Source organism: Vanellus vanellus (assembly GCF_965231255.1).
Source record: "Vanellus vanellus genome assembly, chromosome: 24".
Taxonomy (NCBI): Eukaryota; Metazoa; Chordata; class Aves; order Charadriiformes; family Charadriidae; genus Vanellus; species Vanellus vanellus.
Genome location: NC_138929.1, coordinates 178,654 through 197,470, shown reverse-complemented (window position 1 = coordinate 197,470; position 18,817 = coordinate 178,654).

Below are 18,817 nucleotides of genomic sequence, written 5' to 3'. Positions count from 1 at the left end.
GCCCGCGGCCCACGCGGAGCGGCCCGGAGCGGCCCCGCCCCGCCGTCAGGCCCGCGCGCGCCCGGGGACGGCCGACCATTGGCGCATCGCCTCCTCCGCGAGCTCGGCCCGCCTGCTCCTTTGTTTTATTGAATTTGTGAATGAAGCTCGGGCTGGGGCACGCCCGCCAATCCCAGCTCTTTTTGGCCCTTGCCCAGCGAAAAGTGGGCGTGGCTTTAGCCCTCGAGGCCAATCGGATCGCAGTACTCTGGAATTCATTCAATGACGGAGCTCCCATTCATGAGAAAAACTCCCGAAGTTCATTCATGAAAGGCTGCAGAGGCGCTCCGGCGATGCCTGCTGCGCGCGGCAGAGGTGTGTTTGGTCTGCGCTTTCAGACTCCCACCAGCGCGGCACACCACCAGGCCTGCCCGCTCTCACGCACACTGCAGTCATTTTAAAACAGTCTTCAGGTATGTTCAGTTATTTAAGTTTCAACAAGATTTGGAAAAAAATCTCACTCGTGCATCTGGAGTGAAAATAATTAAAGCCCTGGCTGCCAAAATCAGTTTTACTCTTACAAATGTTTAAGTACAAGAATATAAAGTAGAAATCTAGTCCTGGGATTTGCACACCAAAAAAGTGGGCTTGCGTGCTTTTGTGCATAGCATGTGCTGTCTTCTGTGCCATGCACGTACATCCTGTTATTTTTTTAGATTTCTCCTTTAGAGTTCCATGACCATATTTAACATTTATTGATCCTATTTAGCCCACAAAACATGTCAGTAACAGTTGAGAGCCAGAGATAATAAAAATGACATTCATGGAATGTCATCTTCTGGAAGAGAAAAAGAAGGAAAGGGGAAAGTTATCCCTAAGACTAAATGGAAACTGTACATCCTGGACATGTTTTCTCTATAGCTAACACCACCAGTGCGATCTGCTTACATGCTTGCTATGAAAGGGGTATCTGTTATGCAGAATAACATGTTTAAGTACCTAGACAATATATATTGTGATCTTCCTGCTAGCAGGCTACAGCTTCAGTGTTCCCAGAACCTCACTCTGTCAGGAAACCTTACTGAAACACAGTTCTCGGCTGTCTATGTGAGCAGAATGAAAACATGCTAATTGTCAGGAAGTTTACATCCAGCAACTGCTCCTACATCCCCAAACGTTGTAGATGTGGTTAAATACAGCATTGGGATTTAAACTTACTCTGGTTTGAGAAGATCACTGAAGTATATGAGTTAATCTTTTGAATTTTCAATTTTACTGAATTTGTTTCTGTTCCATATATTTTGTAACAATGTTAGGCTGTTAATTTTAATCTAGTTTTATCAGAGCACTGGAAGAGAATATTTCTCCTAGTTAGATCATTGTTAGGCAATTTATACTTTAAATGTCTTACAAAGTCTAAGTGTCAACAGATACTCATGCTTTGCACTTTTACCTATACATGTCATAGCAAAATGGCAGTTTGACTCTCATTCATTAGTGCTACATCTCCTGGTTAAGAGATAATGCAACCTTTGTTACTTTAGATGTGATTTCAATGTATGGCTGCATATGTGTACGGCTGTATGGATGGATGGGATTTTCTACTGTAATATTTGTCTACTTTATGATGTTCTAATTTCCCATCCAATTGGCAGTAACAGAACTGCTGATGCAGGAGGAGCCTTGGGTCTCAGAACGGTTGTCTTTCCACTTCTCTGTCACTGTGAAGAGACCAGAGACTCTAGCGACCAAGTCTTATGAGGAGTAGCTGAGGGAACTGGGGTTGTTTAGTTTGGAGAAAAGGAGGCTGAGGGGAGACCTTATCGCTGTCTACAACTACCTGAAAGGAGAGTGTAGTGAGGTGGGGTCAGCCTCTTCTCCCAAGTAAAAAGTGATAGAACAAGAGGAAACAGCCTCAAGTTGTGCAAGGGGAGGTTTAGATTGGATATTAGGAAAAATTTCTTCAGCGAAAGGGTTGTCAAGCACTGGAACAAGCTGCCCAGGGCAGTGGTGGAGTCACCATCCCTGGAGAGGATGTAGACATGGTGCTGAGGGACATGGGTCAGTGGTGGACTTGGCAGTGCTAGGTTAATGGTTGGACTCGATGATTTTAAAGGTGTTTTCCAACCTAAATGATTCCATGGTTCCTAGTCAGAGTGGTCACTACAGTTCATGAGCGCACATGTGTGAATGAAAAAGCAGAAGGGCACAGTGTAGATATGAGCTACAGTGACTGGCTCTGTGCATTTGACATGGTGAAGTCACCATTTGTACTAACCAGGCAGTAATGCTTTTTTTATTTTCTGTGAACGAGATATGTTGCCAGTTCTATCAATTACTTTTTCTATTTATTTGAATTAAATTAAGATCAACTCATCCCCATTTGTATTGGAACCCTTCATATACATGTTTACATATGTATGTGTATTTATATCTGCGTATACCTATGTAGGATACCTGAAATTTTCCTGACACCCATAAAAGTACTCTACAGAAGACAAACTACATAAATGGGTTTTTTTGATGGCTGCACAGAGGCAGGATCTGGGACAAACTTTGCAGGTTTTTTTATTGCTTTTGAGCCTGTAAAAAATGCCATACAGCCTAATTAGAAGGACAGTATTAATTAGGGCTAGACATACTGGCTATTTTTGTTTGTCAAAGCAGTAAAAAGCTAGAAAGCTTGAATCCCAATGCTAAGAAAGTTGGAAACCAAATGGACACATGGAACTAAATTGCTAAATTTATCATTTAAATTACCTCATGGTTTTGAGTCAATTCCAAGAGGTTTGGGGAAGAGGGTGGGTTGGGTGTTTTTTGTTTCAATTAGCTGGGTTTGATGTCAATATAAACTGATATATTGTTCCTTTTGCCTCTTGGAAACATTCTGACTCCACTGAGTAGGATTCACTAGGCTACTTCTGGGTTCCAGTATCCAGGCAGTAATTAGTGAAAAAGAAAGCAGCAGCATAAAATTCACAAAAACAGAAAAATATTTTTCCTCCACTGGTCTGGGCAACTTAGTTCAATTATCTGACACGTTTCACTTGTTTCCAGCCTACGAGCTCATAATATAAAAAGCACATAATACATCACCTTAAAAGCAAAGAAACCATTAAGCAACAGTACAAGAGATGCAGTAATAGAATGGGGCAGACATTATGATGGCACAGCTGATCTTGATGGTGAGTTAAGTATCACAAGGTGAAACTGATGCTGCTGATCATGAGCAAGGCCAGTCTCTGATTTATCCCTTGATGACAACAATGGCCTTGGGTGGGATGAATCATTCTTTAAATTAGTGTGTCTGTCCACTTACCTCTTTGTGTCCTGTACTTTCCTCAGTGATCTATATGAATCCTTCCTTCTGTTTTCATAAAATTGAAATAATAAAAAACATAGAATCATAGAATGGTTTAGGTTGGAAGGGACCTTTAAAGATCAACTAGTTCCAACCCCCTGCCATGGGCAGGGGCACCTTCCACTAGATGAGGTTGCACAAAGCCTGATCCAACCTGTCCTTGAACACTTCCAGGGATAAGGCATACACAACTTCCCTGGGAATTTTTTCCAGTGCCTCACCACTCTCAGAGTAAAAAATTTTTTCCTAATGTCTCTTCTAAATCTCCCCTCTTTTAGTTTGAAGCCATTACCCTTCATCCTATCACTACATGCCCTTGTAATAAGTCCTTCTCCAGCTTTCTTGTAGGTGCCCTTCAGATACCAGAAGGCTGCTATAAGGTGTCCCCAGAGCCTTCTCTTCTCCAGGCTGAACAACCCCAACACTCTCAGCCTGTCTTCATAGGAGGGGTGCTCCAGCCCTCTGATCACCTTCGTGGCCATCCTCTGGACCTGCTCCAACAGGTCCACGTCCTTCTTGTGTTGAGGGCTCCAGACCTAGATGCAATATTCCAGGTGTGGTCTCATGAGAGTGGAGTAGAGTGGCAGAATCCTCTCCCTTGCCCTGCTGGCCATGCTTCTTTCGATGCAGCCCAGGATGCAGTTGGCTTTCTGGTCTGCGAGCGCACATTGCTGGCTCATATTGACTTTCTCATGAAATACTTTTCCTTGATAGCTTCTCCTCTGTTCCTCGTGTGCTTGCTGTACAGATATGTCAGGTTTGTTTTCAAAAGCTGACTAATCAGATGTGGGACTATGATTCTGGAGTTTCTCTTTGCAGGCTCAGCAATTAACATTCAAGGTAATTAATTACCTTCTATTATGTTTTTCTTGAAGCGTAGGGTGTGTGAAGAGTTCAGAAACAATACACAAACCAGAAGGGAACTGATTCTTGCTCATAAAGTATTAGCAATAGATTTACTCCAATGTTGTAATCCACACTGCCTGAGATGTTTCTTCCCTGGGTTTATAGCTTATTTTTTTAGTTACCAGTTGAGGTCTGTGTCTAATTCCTTTCCCCCTCCTGTGTCCACCACCATGATTTAACTATTTCCGTCTATTGTACTGGTTTGAGAAATCCCAGTCCTGAGTTTCAGCTGCATCCCCTGCAGTCTGCACCAGCTATGGTTAGTGCAACGTAAAGTTTCCAGTGATAGACCCTGACACAAGCAGGAAGAAATGTCTTAGAAAGTGACAAACTGGAAGTTGAAAAAATTCTCTGTACTGTAGAATAGAGCAAGAACAGACATGCAGTTTTATAAAAATAATAATAAAGAAACAGATGGATGAAGAGTTCTGGTTTATTAACATCAGGCATGAAATCAGCCCAGACGCTCTTCAATACCGGGTTCTTCCCTGGACAGGAATATCATGACTAAGGTGCTGAGTCTAGTCATTGCCTATTGATATCAGCCATCTTTGCCTTATAAGCTGATGTAATACCTGAGAAAACACAGAAATCCTGGCACTGGAAACACCTGCCAAATAGTTGTGTGCCGTTCCAATTCAGCCTCACTAATGACAATGTGCAAAGAAGAGGCTAGGGCATGTTTCCCAAGCTGTCCTAATCCTCTTCGCTCGGTCACTGGTGCTCTGTCTCTTGCTGTCTGGCATGCGGCAGGAAACATCAAGCTCATTTCTTACACTGTAGGGAAGCAAAATGTGAGATACTGCTAACTGAAGGAAGCATAATTTAAAGAATGTTCCTAGAGGGAATGTCTCTGCTTAGGTTTTCATGAACAGTCCAACATACAGGCATTACATGTGCAGATTCTCCCACTGGTTGTTTCACTAGGGGAAAATACCCCGTCTGTGTTTCTAGCTACTTTTCTCCTGTAGCACACATGATAGCAGCCTATGCTTTGACATGAAAGGTCTGAGGGTCAAATCCTTGCAACCTATCAATCACAGCTTCGTTGCATTCTACTATCACTGCAGCAGCCTCTTGTTAACGCTGTTCAGGCTATGGAATTTTGAGCCCATGGAGCTGATGAGTCAGTGGGCAAAGACATTTGCCTCTGGAGTATGTGCAATCTTCCATCCAGTCTCATAAAGAGTAACTCAGGCCAGAATCCTAATGAGTATTTTCCAAGTTGACATATTCACACTCAATAAACGAGTGTGGCGCTTAGTGGCTAACCATCTGACTAGAGTGAGGTGGTGTACAGAAACAGAAAATGTGAGTTTTCACTCAGTAACATGTAGACTGTGCTGCAATCCTCTTCCTAATGTGTCCATCACTTAGCATTTTTGGGTATTATAGCTGTTCTCGATGATCTGGTTTAGTAATGTGAATGACTGTTTATATCCTTGAACTGCTTTTTTTTTTTTTTGGCAGATTAAGATTAATATGTGTTTGTTAATTCTCTTTAACTATTGAAGTTGGTCTCCCTCCATCAACACAATTGAATTTTAACTCTGCTATCAGATAATTGCTTATAAAGTTATGTCCAAAGATCAGGAGTGTTGTCAGTTGACTAAGTCACAAACTGCTTTTGGTCCTTTTATTTTGCAAACTGCAACATTAAAATTAGATAGAATGAGTAAGAGAAGCAATGTCATCCAACTTCCAAGAAGGATGTTTCATAGAATCATAGAATCCCAGGTTGGAAGGGACCTCAAGGATCACCTGGTCCAACCTTTCTTGGTAAAAGCACGGTCTAGAAAAGGTGTCCCAGAACCCTGTCCAGCTGAATTTTAAGTGTGCAAAGATGGGGAATCCACCACTTCCCTGGGGAGATTATTCCAACGGTTGATTGTTCTCAATCTGAAAAATTTTCCTCTTGTGTCCAATTAAAATCTCCGCAGGAGTAACTTGTATCCATCACCCCTTGTCTTTTCCCTGTGATTCCTTGTAAAAAGAGAGTCTCCATCTTCTTTGTAGCCACCCTTTAAATACTGGAACCTGGTGATAAGGTCTCCCCTAAACCTTCTTTTCTCAAGGCTGAACAAACCCAGTTCTCTCAGCCTTTTCTCATATGGCAGGCTTCCCAGTCATTTGATCATCTTGGTGGCCCTTCTCTGGACACTCTCCAGCCTGTCCACATCTTTTTTGTATAGCGGGGACCAAAACTGAACACTGGCCTGACAAGCACTGAGTAGAGTGGAATAATGACTTTGTCTCTGCTGGTGATGCCCTTGGTGATGCAACCCAGCATCCTGCTGGCTTTCTTTGCCACAGCAGCACATTTCTCACTCGTATTGAGCTTGTCGTCAGCATACGCTGGCATAATCAGTCCATATTCCTAGAAACAGGGTGGATGTAATCAGCAGAAGATTAGGAAAGTCTAAATTGCAGCCACAGATTATTGATCAAAGTTTGAAATGCACAGTATATCTTCCTGCTAGTAAGTTCTGTTTCTCAACCCTGAATATGTAAATTGCAAAGATTACTTTTGTTCAGTCTCTTTCTGCAATCTGCAAGAGGATCTATGGTAGCACGAGTTACCTACTTATAACTTTAATTTAATGCTTTCATTTCAAGATGTTGCATAGGGGCGATATGACAGGAGATTTCCACTAGCCCATAGAGCTTATGAGCTTATGAGACTTGCCATGCTTTTTCTCTAGGTGACTTGCTATAGTGAAAGTGGTCCCAGTATGCAAGGAAGTGTCTGGGTAGGTTTCTTCCACCTTTGTGGCTGTCTGAGACACAACACAGAGAGTCTGGAGAAAGTAGTTTTCTATAAGGTCTTGTGAATAAAATGCCCCCTTTAGATATTCATGCCAGCTACTTTTTATAATGCTCTGAATGAGAGAAGACAGTTCAGGCACTTTATCTGCAGGAAGGAAGCAATTAAATTATTAGCACTTTGAGAAATTAAATGATGTAAGTTATGGCAGAATAAGTTTAGCAAAATGTTATAATGTAAGAAAACAATTAAAAAGAGTTATATAAGGTTGGGTGGCTTCTTTATTGTGATAGAGTGAGCAGTTAATTGATTGTCATATTGCTATAATGTACCAGGGCATTTGTGTGAGCAAATAGAGAAATCTCTGGTCAGGTTGTATGGAGATGAAGTGCAGACAGAGGTGACATGTCTTCCAGGGAAACAGGAGTGAGCAGCAGTCTGCTATCCTCAATTCCTTTTCCCTGTATTCTGTGAAGAGACAGTACAGAGAAATTCCCTGTCATTCTTTTCAGCTTCCAAGGCCTGATGCTGTAAGATTACATTTAGCTCTCCTCGTGACAGTGAAGTGGGAAGCAGAAGTGCTTCAGAATTGGATCCCAAAAATGGGAGAAGCACAGAGGTTGCTCCATCAGCACTGGCAATGGAGGCCTGCAGCTTTGTACTAGCCCTGACACTGCATCCTGTTTCTTCCTGAGAGTGCTCATGAATCTGCAAACCCTCCTGGGCTGTTATTCAGATGTTTTGTGAGAGAAGCTGGAAGAAAATTATATCCTTTCCCATAAGCCCATTGCACTTTGTTTAGCACAAAGAGAAGTATGTAGTTTCTGGCCAGGAAAGCAGCTGTATTAGAGGAAAGGAAATTAAGCTAGAAGTAGCAAGTTGCAAATCACTTGTATTGTTGCTCTGAAGAATCAGTTTCTTAAAATCTTTGAAGATAACCCTGTGCTTGCTGGTACTCATAGATTTTACATTATGCACAGGCAGTACCACCTCTCCTGCTTCATTTTAAGTATGTCTCGTACCTTTGCTGTGACTGCTTGGGTCCTGCCCTGCAGCTTCGTGAAGCTCAGAAAAAAAACAAAAAACCTAAACTAGTATCAGGTCATAGATGGCATCCTCCAGGGCAGATCAGGGGCATTCGCAAACACAGGCACCTCACCAGTCTGTCTCTGGGGCTGGGAGGAGCGTTGGGACAGGGGACTGGCAGAGAGGAGTCCTGCTTGCAACTCCACTACTGTCAGGATCTGGGTGAGCACTCTCAACCTCTGTGACCTGGTTTCTCATCTGCAGAGGGGTGAGATACTTGTATACTTCATGGACACTGGAGATGAATCATTAATTAGTGCATGCAGAGTACCTAAGTTGACCAGAAAGGGGAAAGGATTGGGTTAATTTCTGTTGCAATTAAGGGTATAATAATTACAAATATAGTAATCGCTTTCGTATAATACCGTTTGGCACCTTCATTGCTCTAATTGCAGAAATCATAGCAACTTCTCCCTAAATGTCTCCATGTTACCACTTAAAACAAAGGCACTGAAAGGCACGTGCAGGTGAAAGATATGCATAGGCCATCACTCTGCAAAGTGTTATGGATTTGGGGAAAAGTCTGGAAGGCTGGAAGAGAGTCACACAGCTTGAGCAGCACAAAGAATATGATTCTGAGAAAAAGCTTAGAGGAGCTTTGAGCATGGAGCCTACATTGCTCAGGAGTCAAAAGGGAGCTATTCCCTTTTTGTAAGGCATTTGAAGAAATGCTTGCCTTGATTACCAACTTGTGCTTCTAACAGACATGACCTTAAGACTCCCAATCTTTCTTTCATATAGGATAAGGCAACAGTATGAAACAATAAAAATCAAGTGTATGAAGGGAGGGCCTGTCAATGTAGCCAGGTCTGCAAGGTCTGTTCTCTTTCCCTTTCTTTGCTCTACCCCTCAGTTTTCACTGTTTAAAAACAAACAAACAAACAAAAAAAAAAAACCAAACAAAAAAACCCTGCCCTAAAACACTCTGCTTAGTGTTGTCTTGAAAGTGGTGATCTCCTTGTTTCATCTGCTGTTGTGACACTGGCTGTTATGCAGCTCTTCAGTTGGGGGATATTTGTGTGACTGCAGGGATGACCAGAGACAAACATGGAGACACTACTGGAATAACATGCCACATGCAAGAAGTAGGGGATTTTGTCAGCAATGCTTGGTCATGCAGCTGACTTGCTGTACTGAAATGCAAAAGGACAAAAGCAACTGAGTTAGTAAGGAGGTAAAGAAGGTGCTAGTAATTACCAAACACTCAATCAAGGCAAGAGAGAGCAACCCAGACTTCGCTTGTAGATGTACAGAGCCAGGGTACCAAAGCAAGACACATAGCTTTTAGCAGGTACTAGCAACTTATTCCATTATGGTTGAAGCAACCACCAATAAAACCTAATCAATGAAATCCCTTTTAAGTTGGTTGGATCAGTGACCCAGAAAATAGCTCCCCTGCAGAAAAGGAAATGATAGTCTATAAAGTGAGAAGTCAATGGGAAAAATCTATTAAAGTGAGTGAGCTATAAGGAGACCTTTGGTGTTAACTGAAACCTTTTGGAAAGAAGCCACAAACTCACAGCAAACTCTTAACCCTGCAAATGCTGTCATGACAGAAAAGGGCCATCAGTCCTGCTATAGTCCCGTAGAGGGCACTGCAGACAGCCCCACTCCCACCTTGGTAATTCGCTCATTTGCAAGGAGGTGCCTATCAGGTGGAAAGAGATGCAGCAGAAATACCAGGGCAATTGCTCAGGTTTTCAGACAGCTGAGAAGTTCCAGAACAGGGAATTGCAGAATCCCCAACAGTGTGGGTGGTGATAATGGTGATCACTGGTGTAGTGACAGGCTCATCTTGCAAGACTTTGAACTACTTTCTCCTCCTGCCAAACAGTCAATTCACAGTACACCCAGAACTATCACTCAGCTTTTTTGTATTAAAGTCAGCCAGAAGCCTAGTAATCAGCATGGAATCTTGAGCCTAAGACAGTACAGAAGATGAATCTGGTGGACCCGAGAGTGCACTATGAAGGAAAGGGTTTTCTGGCACCCAAATTCAAAATAACCCACCCAACAAAAGAAGTTGGAAAAAAAAATTATTCCATTTCTCATAGGATTCTTTCGGTCCCGAAAGCAGCTTTCCTTTGTCTAGCTTTAGACAGTATTGATTGATTGTTAAGACTAGAAGACAAAAAACAGAGTCTCTGCCTTGCTACTGCCTCTTATCAGGAAATGCTCTGTTATGTCAGAAAATAAACAGGGATCCAACAGACACGGGAACATAATTAAATCACAACAAAACTGGGAAAAGCATCTTGAAATAAGTTATTAACACGGACGTCCTGAAAATCTAATCATTCAGATTATGCTATGCATTAAACTCCAGCTAAGCTTAATTTAGCTCAATTAACTTGTAAAACATTTTTACAAAGTGCTAGATCATCTGCCATGCCCATTCATTACATAAAAATGAGAATTTCAGTGGTGCAAAGTAAGTCAGATATCTAGGAAAATTGGTTATCCAGATCTAGGTCTTGATCAATAAATACAGACTTTATTCTTGCAAGTGAGTCACAGTAAAGAAGCTAAGAACATCCACGTGGAAGCAGAAGTATCAGTCAAATGTGTTTCCACATTTTCAGTTTTAAAAGTATTGGAAGTAATACAGCAAATCTGTCCCCTGGGACACTTAGCCCCTTTTGCTTTTCTTTTCACTTGCTGCCTCTGACTTTTTTATTACATGTAAGAAGAAAAAAGTGGGGCCGGGGGAAGAAAGCTTGTAAATGCCAGGAGACTGGGTGAAAAACACGTGTAACCTCTGCATACGTTTTTTAAAAGCAGTAAGAAAAATCCATAGAATTACAATTTGAGACAACTTGTTTTCTAAAGAAGCTGTCTTGGGACTGGAAGGTCATAGAACTTCAGGAGCTGAGATTTTTCTTCCAGTAGTAACCATTATGTTAAAAGTCCAGATTCTGAAAGTCTGAAAAGAGGATCAGGTTTTAAACTTGTTTTCTTTATAAACTGTTTAGTCCTGGTGTTTGGCCAAGTAGGCTTGCCAAGAGAGAACTTGGTGCTTAGTGAGGGGAAGAAGTGAGTCATCCATTTATTGCACAACACATTTTCTGAATGAAGCCCCTGATGGGGTGGGGTTCATGTTTCCTTGCCAGACAAACTGGTATATGGCATGCTGAAACCCTAAAGATATACAAATATAATACGTATTTTATATGAAATAAATTTAAAATTCACTATTTAAAAGCTGTTTTAAGTCAGCATAAATGTGCCTTACAGAATAGTCCACACTTGGTCTTGAAGGAGTAAACAGTGTCTTCTTTTTACGACTGTGGATATGTTTATATAGGCAAGCTAGGAAAATGCCCTTCCTAGCCCCACTGTAAGGAATGGTAAATGGTAAAAGACACAAGGAGATACCACTGTTCAAGATGTGTGCCCTTCCTGGAGCTGGGGAAGGAGGCGGCTCTGCACGTTTTGGGGGTGTGAGGATGAATGAGGTTCCTGAGCAGCAGATGTTGAGAAGCAGCCTTGTCCCACCAGATAAAAGGCTACATCTTGGTGGAGCTGCAAGCCTCATGCGCCTCTGCCTGCCTGGCCAGATCCCATGCCTCTGGCTGTACTTTCTCTTCCATGTAAAGGGCAGCAACACTGCAAAAATTCCTCAGCTCTGGACTGAATTGAAATTACTTTTTCATGGTAGCCCAAAATTAAAAACAATAATCCAAGTTTTGGAAATAAACCTTTATATTTCTTTATAATAATTTTCAGTGTAAGAATGTTTTAGGAATTGCTTACAAGAAAAAAAAAACATACATTTCCCAACCAACTCTGAAAATGTTTTAAAGCATCTACCAATTACTTCTGTTTGTCAGAGTTTTCAGTGTAAATTCATGGTGATTCATGTTATTGGCCAGATACTTCTTAGGGAACTCTGCTGTCTGGTCAGGTAGTTGCCTCACCTTTCTCTTTTTCAGAGCATTTTGCTTTATAAGAGACTGTGATGGCCCATTCTGAAATCTGCTGAAGTTAAGGAGTACAGGGCCTGGCAAAGCCATGTGAATAATATTGCTAATACAGCAGAGCACTGGGTTGCTTTGAACTTTCACTCCATATACACTTCTCCATCATCCAAAGTTTTGCTTCTCCCTTGGCGTTTAATCCTTTTGTAAACTTGGACAATGGAAAAGTACTTCTTTGGCTTTAAGAGGCTTCCAACTAAAATGGGGTCAGAGATGGTGTTTCCCATGGAATGCTGAGCCAACTTGTCTCATCTGCCTCTCTCAGAGCTGCAGTAGCCATGACCACTCCAGTATTGACACATCTCAGCCATTCAGCACAGCAGCTGAGGCTCAAAGGTGTCATGGTTCTCTCCTAACTTGTGGATCTGCAGTGGTTTGAAAAGGGAAGTTATAGTGTGCCTGGGTCCTGAAAAACAACGGTCCGTACTGTCCTCACCTCAGTGTGTCAGAGGCTTTCATGGAAAGGGGCACTGCTTTGTGCCTTATAGAGGAAGACATACACTTTAGAGCAGGAAATAATAATAAAACAAACAAACTACACCCAAACCCCTGGATCCCAGGCGCTTTTGCAGCCTGGGAGTGTGCCCTTACTCCTCTGACACAAATCAGACAGGAGGAGGGAGTAGCTGATCCATGTTTCGTTCTATGTATGTATGGTAAGAAACTTCGCACCTTGGGCACAGCACAGGCTATACCAGTCAAGATGCTGCTTGATTTGTTGGGAGGCATAGCAAGGAGTTGCTTGGACCATTGCTTAGTTCTGTTTTGCACTCCCTTTATCATCTGCGCTCACCCCAACTCGTCTTCCCCTCCTGCCAGTGGAGGAACTTTGTGCTCTTTTAAGTGAAGATGTCCCTTTCAGCAAACCCAATGCATCGCAGAGCCTCCTGAGCAAAGACAACCCCCCGTGGCTCCTCCTGTTTACTCCAGCAAAGAACGAAGTGATTAATGAGAACATATCTTTTCTCCTCACATCCACAAGAGAGGCACAGCTGAATAAATACCCCATGTTATTGCGGTCTGCTTGGCTGGGAGTTAAACTGCAGGTAGCAAAGAGCACTGCCAAATGTCGTTATTGCCACACTCTGCATCCACTGACAATCTTGCAGATGAGAGTGAGTCAGAAAGATTTATAATGACAAATTTACATTCCTAGCTGTCCATGTGCTGGAACTGGAGCTTCCACTGGGGACAGGGGATGACTCAGTCTCATGCTCTTCCACTCTTCCAGCCCGTGCCTTTAGATGAAGACTCTGAGATGTAGCATAGATGATTCAGTGTAGGCCGTTTTTTGCATTGTCAGTCATCTCTGCCCTTATACAGCATTTTGCACCCTTCCATAGTGATAATTCACTTTCCTAAGAAGCTTTATATGTTTGGGGCTCATATCCCTGTGGAAGAGTATGCAACGACCCTCTTGTGGCACCGGAAGGCAAAGGGATAATGCGCTCTCCACTGAGCCAGCAGATGAAGGTATGTGTAAGACTGGGTTAAATAAGAAGCCCAGGATCCCATGGACAGTTCTTATAACCACCGCTCCTGGGCTTGCAACAATTTTTCTTTCTCTCCTTCCCTTCCTCTGCCTATTTTGATAGACATAAGCAGAATAGAGCTGATTTTTCTGCTTTAAAAAAATTTAACATCTTTGGACAAAATTTTCCCATTAAATTACTTCTGTGCTGATGAAATCTCCCTATTTCATAGCTAGGGAAGTGGTAGCATAGCAGAAGGCAGACATGCTGGAATGAGTTCACTTTTTTTTTTTCCAAAAACAATGAGTTCAGCTGTGTTGCTTACTTTCAGGTAGACTAGCTTTCTGAGCGGTCTGTGTTTTTCTGTGACTCCTGTCTTCTCTTGGTGCTATTCTTGTCCAGTTCAAAGTGCTCCTCTGCACTACTGCTTGGTATTGGAAGTCAAAAGGGTATGCCCAGAGTTTATGTTCAGTCACTGGTTTCACTGGGCTCATGAATGGCTGCATCTTGTGTAATTAAGAACAGGACACGAAGTTAGCAAGAATGGAGAAGCAGAGGCATAACTAGGAAAGAAAACATCAGTGATTTTTTTTTTCAAAGAAAATCAGTATTGAATGAATTTCTTTTCATGTTGTATTTAACTTCTGAAGTGTGCTAAAGTGGACTTGAAAATAGAGTAACTCTTCTGTAATCTTTTTCTAAAGCCCACAGAGAAAAGAAAGATATTGATTTAAGATACACAGCAAAAGGCATGGGGGAACCTGCTGAAGGCTTCTACTGTTTAGGGTCATGGGTTACACTGCACTGCCCGCTGACTTGGGATCAAGCTCAAGGTTCTTGAATGATGGATAAACATTTGACACTATTTTTCAGTGAGCCTAACTTGCTAACATGAGCTGTCTGAGTGAACACAGAGACACTTTAACTAGGCCTAATCCCACCTTCCTCTGAAATTTCCAAACTTTTTTTTTTTTCTCCTCCTGTCAGATTCCAGACAGATGAAATTTTCTTGGCATAGACCCATTCCTGGCAACATCTCTCCTCTGAATCAAGATAAATCAGGACTTGAAGGTTAACTGATTGACAGTGTGGGCAGAGAAGGTGCCTGGCTTTGCAGATCAAATACAGCCTCACCTGCCCTCTACTCTGCCTTCTCCCTCAGGTCTTGCTTGTGCTATTTCTCATTTTCTGGAAAATCCCAATTTTAATTTGATTCCAAAGGGTGCCTAGCCCAGTTGATACCGTTGTTTGTATGATAGTGTCAAGAGTGAGTACATTCCTCAGATCATAAATCATCTCAACCTGACCCCAATTAACTACAGACCCTGGATTTCATTCCTCTCAGTTCTTACCAGCCATAACAAATTAGGTCATTCTGTGTCAGTGAGACATTGGAGCAGACACCACTGGGAAAGTCACAGGGGACTCTGTGATCCAGTTATGTTGCAGGAAGAGTGAAGGAGATGGAATGGGTCATATCTTCCTATTGCTTTCTAAATAGGAGCCATGGGATACTTGGCAGCACAGTTAAAGGATTTTCATAAGGACACAGGAAAACTATATCCTTAAGTTTTGTTCAAATGTTGGTCACATAGAAAATGAGGCAATATTTGACACCTATGGCTACCTATCTTGCATAAAATGGTTTAGTTGTACCTGTCCAAGCCCTTGTGCAAAAAAGCAGCCAACCAGTCAAACATGTAATGGGCTCAGGTGTACATTATAGACATCTGAACTGTCTTTCGCTCTTGAAGGCTCCCTCTTTTTTGTGCAACATGCTGCAAAGATTGCATGGTGCTTGTATAAGCACTGTGCCTCTGGCACTTAATGCACTTAGAAAATGCACTTCTGGAGAGGTGACAGTTGATAGATCTCTCAGCTTTGAGAGATTCTTCTGAACCAGTACAGCACCATTTAGAAGTATTCATTATTCTGTGGAATAAGAACTTTTTGAGCTCAATGGAACCCAGAAATCAACAAGGTGTGGAAAGGGTGCTGAATCCATCACTCCAGAGGCTGAGATTTATACCTTGGATTTGAACAGGAAAATCCAAATGACATTTTCTCATAATTCACTGTTTTCACTGTTTGTTTTTTTTTTTTTACCAATGATGACGTTTATCTTGTTCATTTAATATTAAGTCATAAAAGTGCAGTAACAATACAATAATGGCGAATAATCAGAAATTCTATCCCTATGGAAGGGCAATCAGATCGGTTCTCTAAGGACTATCAGCAGGAGAAATTTCTTAGACACACTAGATCCTTTCTCCTTTAAAAAGACCATGTGATAAGGTGAAAAGAGATGTAGAATTGAATGACAGCTGCACAAGTCCTTTTGAGGAAAGGTCTAGCTAAGGAAATGTCCATACTGCCTGTGACTCTCTGAAGTTCAACATTTCTAATGCCTCTATCTCACAGACAGCTCGTATCCTAGACCAGAGCAGACCACCAAAATCCTTTATTACTGTATTATTGATTATGGCACAGACATTACAAAGCATGGAAAAAAGGAAGATTTTACAGAATGGGCCTTTGCAAACCAGAACCAGAGTAGGAATATAGAGCTTACATTTTGGATTAGTAATTTGTTTATAGGCAAGTCCTAAAGGTAGAAAACTTTCAGGCTGAGTGTGAATAGATAATTGTGTTTTCTGACATAATTCTTGGTGCACAGCAGTGGCACTGTACGCTACCATTTTCTCACCAGCTGCACAGGGAGTTGGAAGTTAGCAATTTGAACACATAACTTACGCTGCAAACACTAGTCACTTGCATTTGCCTTCTCCCCTGCTGAGGCAGGAGCAACCAACCTTAAAGGGAATGTTTAACACATGTAACAGAAGACATAAGTGACTATAGGCAGGAAATCCTCAGAGATGAGAGCAGGGACTGACCTGAGCAGCAGTATGCACTTAAACACTATTTCCAGTACCTGGCAAACAATCAAGGCAGGCACCCAGTCCACCTTCTTCAACAGCTTCTTGCAAAGTCCCAGACCACGCTCATGGTCTACATTCTGCAGTTCTGCACTTAAAAGCCCAATGGATACCCTAGAGCAAGAGAAAAGCAGCAATGCTGCCAGTAGCGTGCAATGGAGGTGGGGGCATCTCAAGCACTGCAGCATTTACTCTCATGACCAGACTTTAAATTGAAGGCTTAATTTTTGTATAAAGTACACAGGTGTTTTTTAAAATATATGCATAATCTTCTTACATGCACTTATATCTTCACTGTCTTCAGCAATGGCCTGATTTCAAATTATATAAAACAGGAACAAATGTCACGCAAGCAAGTCAGAGCTGCCAACATTCAGTGTGTTTGAACATCACTCTCCCATAAGCAGCTGTAGGACAGAAAAATACGGCCATTAGTGAGTGGTCTGCCAGTCTGGTAAGTGGTGGGGTAGGTTATTTAGTATTTCAAGAATTGCACTCTCACAATAGCAACCAGTTTCACACTTGAAGAATAAAGCATTTTCTGTTTGTTTCCAATAAAAATTACCTGCCTTTAACCCTGGTGTATACCATTGCCTACTTCTCAATAGAGTACTGTAGTTTTTATTTGTGAAACCTCATACTGTTAAATGCAATGAGCTCATCCTTTTTCTTGGCATCATCTCATCTTGATTCTGGCAGAGACACAATGAAATTACAGCAGAGAGAAGACTGTAAAAAGAGAGCTCATTTTTCTCCTAAAAATAATGCTAGTCAAGTTGGCCCTAGCAACTGTGAAGGAAAGTGAAAATTCAAGCCAAGTTTCATATTTGAAGTTATACACAGATTCCTAATCCAACGTTATTACCCTTGCATTGTTTTCCAAATGGTGAGTTATATTCTTCACATATGTAAAAGATGGTGAAGGAACTGCAACTAGAATAGAGTAGAATAGTTCATTTGGAAGGGGCCTGCAACGATCACCTAGTCCAACTGCCTGACCACTTCATGGCTGACCAAAAGTTGAAGCATACTGCTAAGGACATTGTCCAAATGCCTCTTAAACACTGACAGGCATGGGGCATCAATCGCCTCTCTAGGAAGCTTGTTCCAGGGTTTGACCACCCCCCTGGTAAAGAAATGCTTCCTAATGTCCAGTCTAAACCTGTCCTGGCACAGCTCTGAGCCATCCCCATGCGTGCTGTGCCTAGATCCCAGGGAGAAGAGCTCAGCACCTCTCTCTCCATATTCCCTCCTTAGGAAGCTGCAGAGAGCAATGAGGTTGTCCCTCAGCTTCCTTCTCTCCAAATGAGACAAACAGGGAGTCCCAGCCGCTCCTCAGAGGACATGCCTTTCAGACCTTCACCAGCTTGGTTATCCTCCTCTGGAAGGTTCAAGTATCTTAACACCCTTAAGTGGTGGGGTCTAGAACTGCACACAGTACTCGAGGTGAGGCTGCGGCAACTCCAAATACAGTGGGATATTAGTTGACACCTCCTTTGGCTGGCTGGTTCTACTGTGTTTGATGCACCCCAGGATGCTGTTTGCCAGGGCACACTGCTGGATACTCTCCCAATTTGTACTTGTGTCTGGTGTTACTCACTCCCAGCTGTAGAATCTAGCATTTGTTCTTGCTAAATTCCATGCCATTGATGATTGCCTGATGCTCCAATCTATCTAGATCCCTCTGCAACTATTTAACTGTTTCATAACATCCAGCGGCTGGTCTCCAAAGGACAAGTTTTTGACTGGCCTGGCCTCAGAATATTTGAGGCCTATGTGCAGTTCCATCTTCAGCTCAGAAAAGTTTCAAACACAACTTCGTCTCCAGATGCTCTCTCAACTTGTTACTGGCTGAGAAATTCTCACAATGCAAAAAGAAAAGAAATCCAAAACAAATTATTATGTATAAGCAGCAATGAGGTGCTGTGGGCCATACTCTGATGTCTCAAAGATGAGTAGAGTTATTCCTTATAATAACATCAGGATAAGAACAGTATTGTCATTGATCTACCAGATAAGGGCTCCAGATGTCTCAGGTCCCTTACTAGTGGTCTTCCAGCACTGGACAAGTCCCCACTTCAGTTAGAAAAGGAGAGTACATAGGACTAATTTTATTTCTTGATACTTACCTATTTTGAATGACAAAATGCCTTTGAGACAAGGCCTGCTCTTAGCTGAGCACTGTGAGGCTCTGGTCTCAACTAATATCTCATGGTGCTACAAAATGCAAAGTGTAAATGACTCAGAATGTTTTCCACTGTTTCCCTTATGGCTTTCTTGGACTTTATGAACAACTCTGCTAGAATTGGGAGGCTTGTTCTCTAAGAAATCTT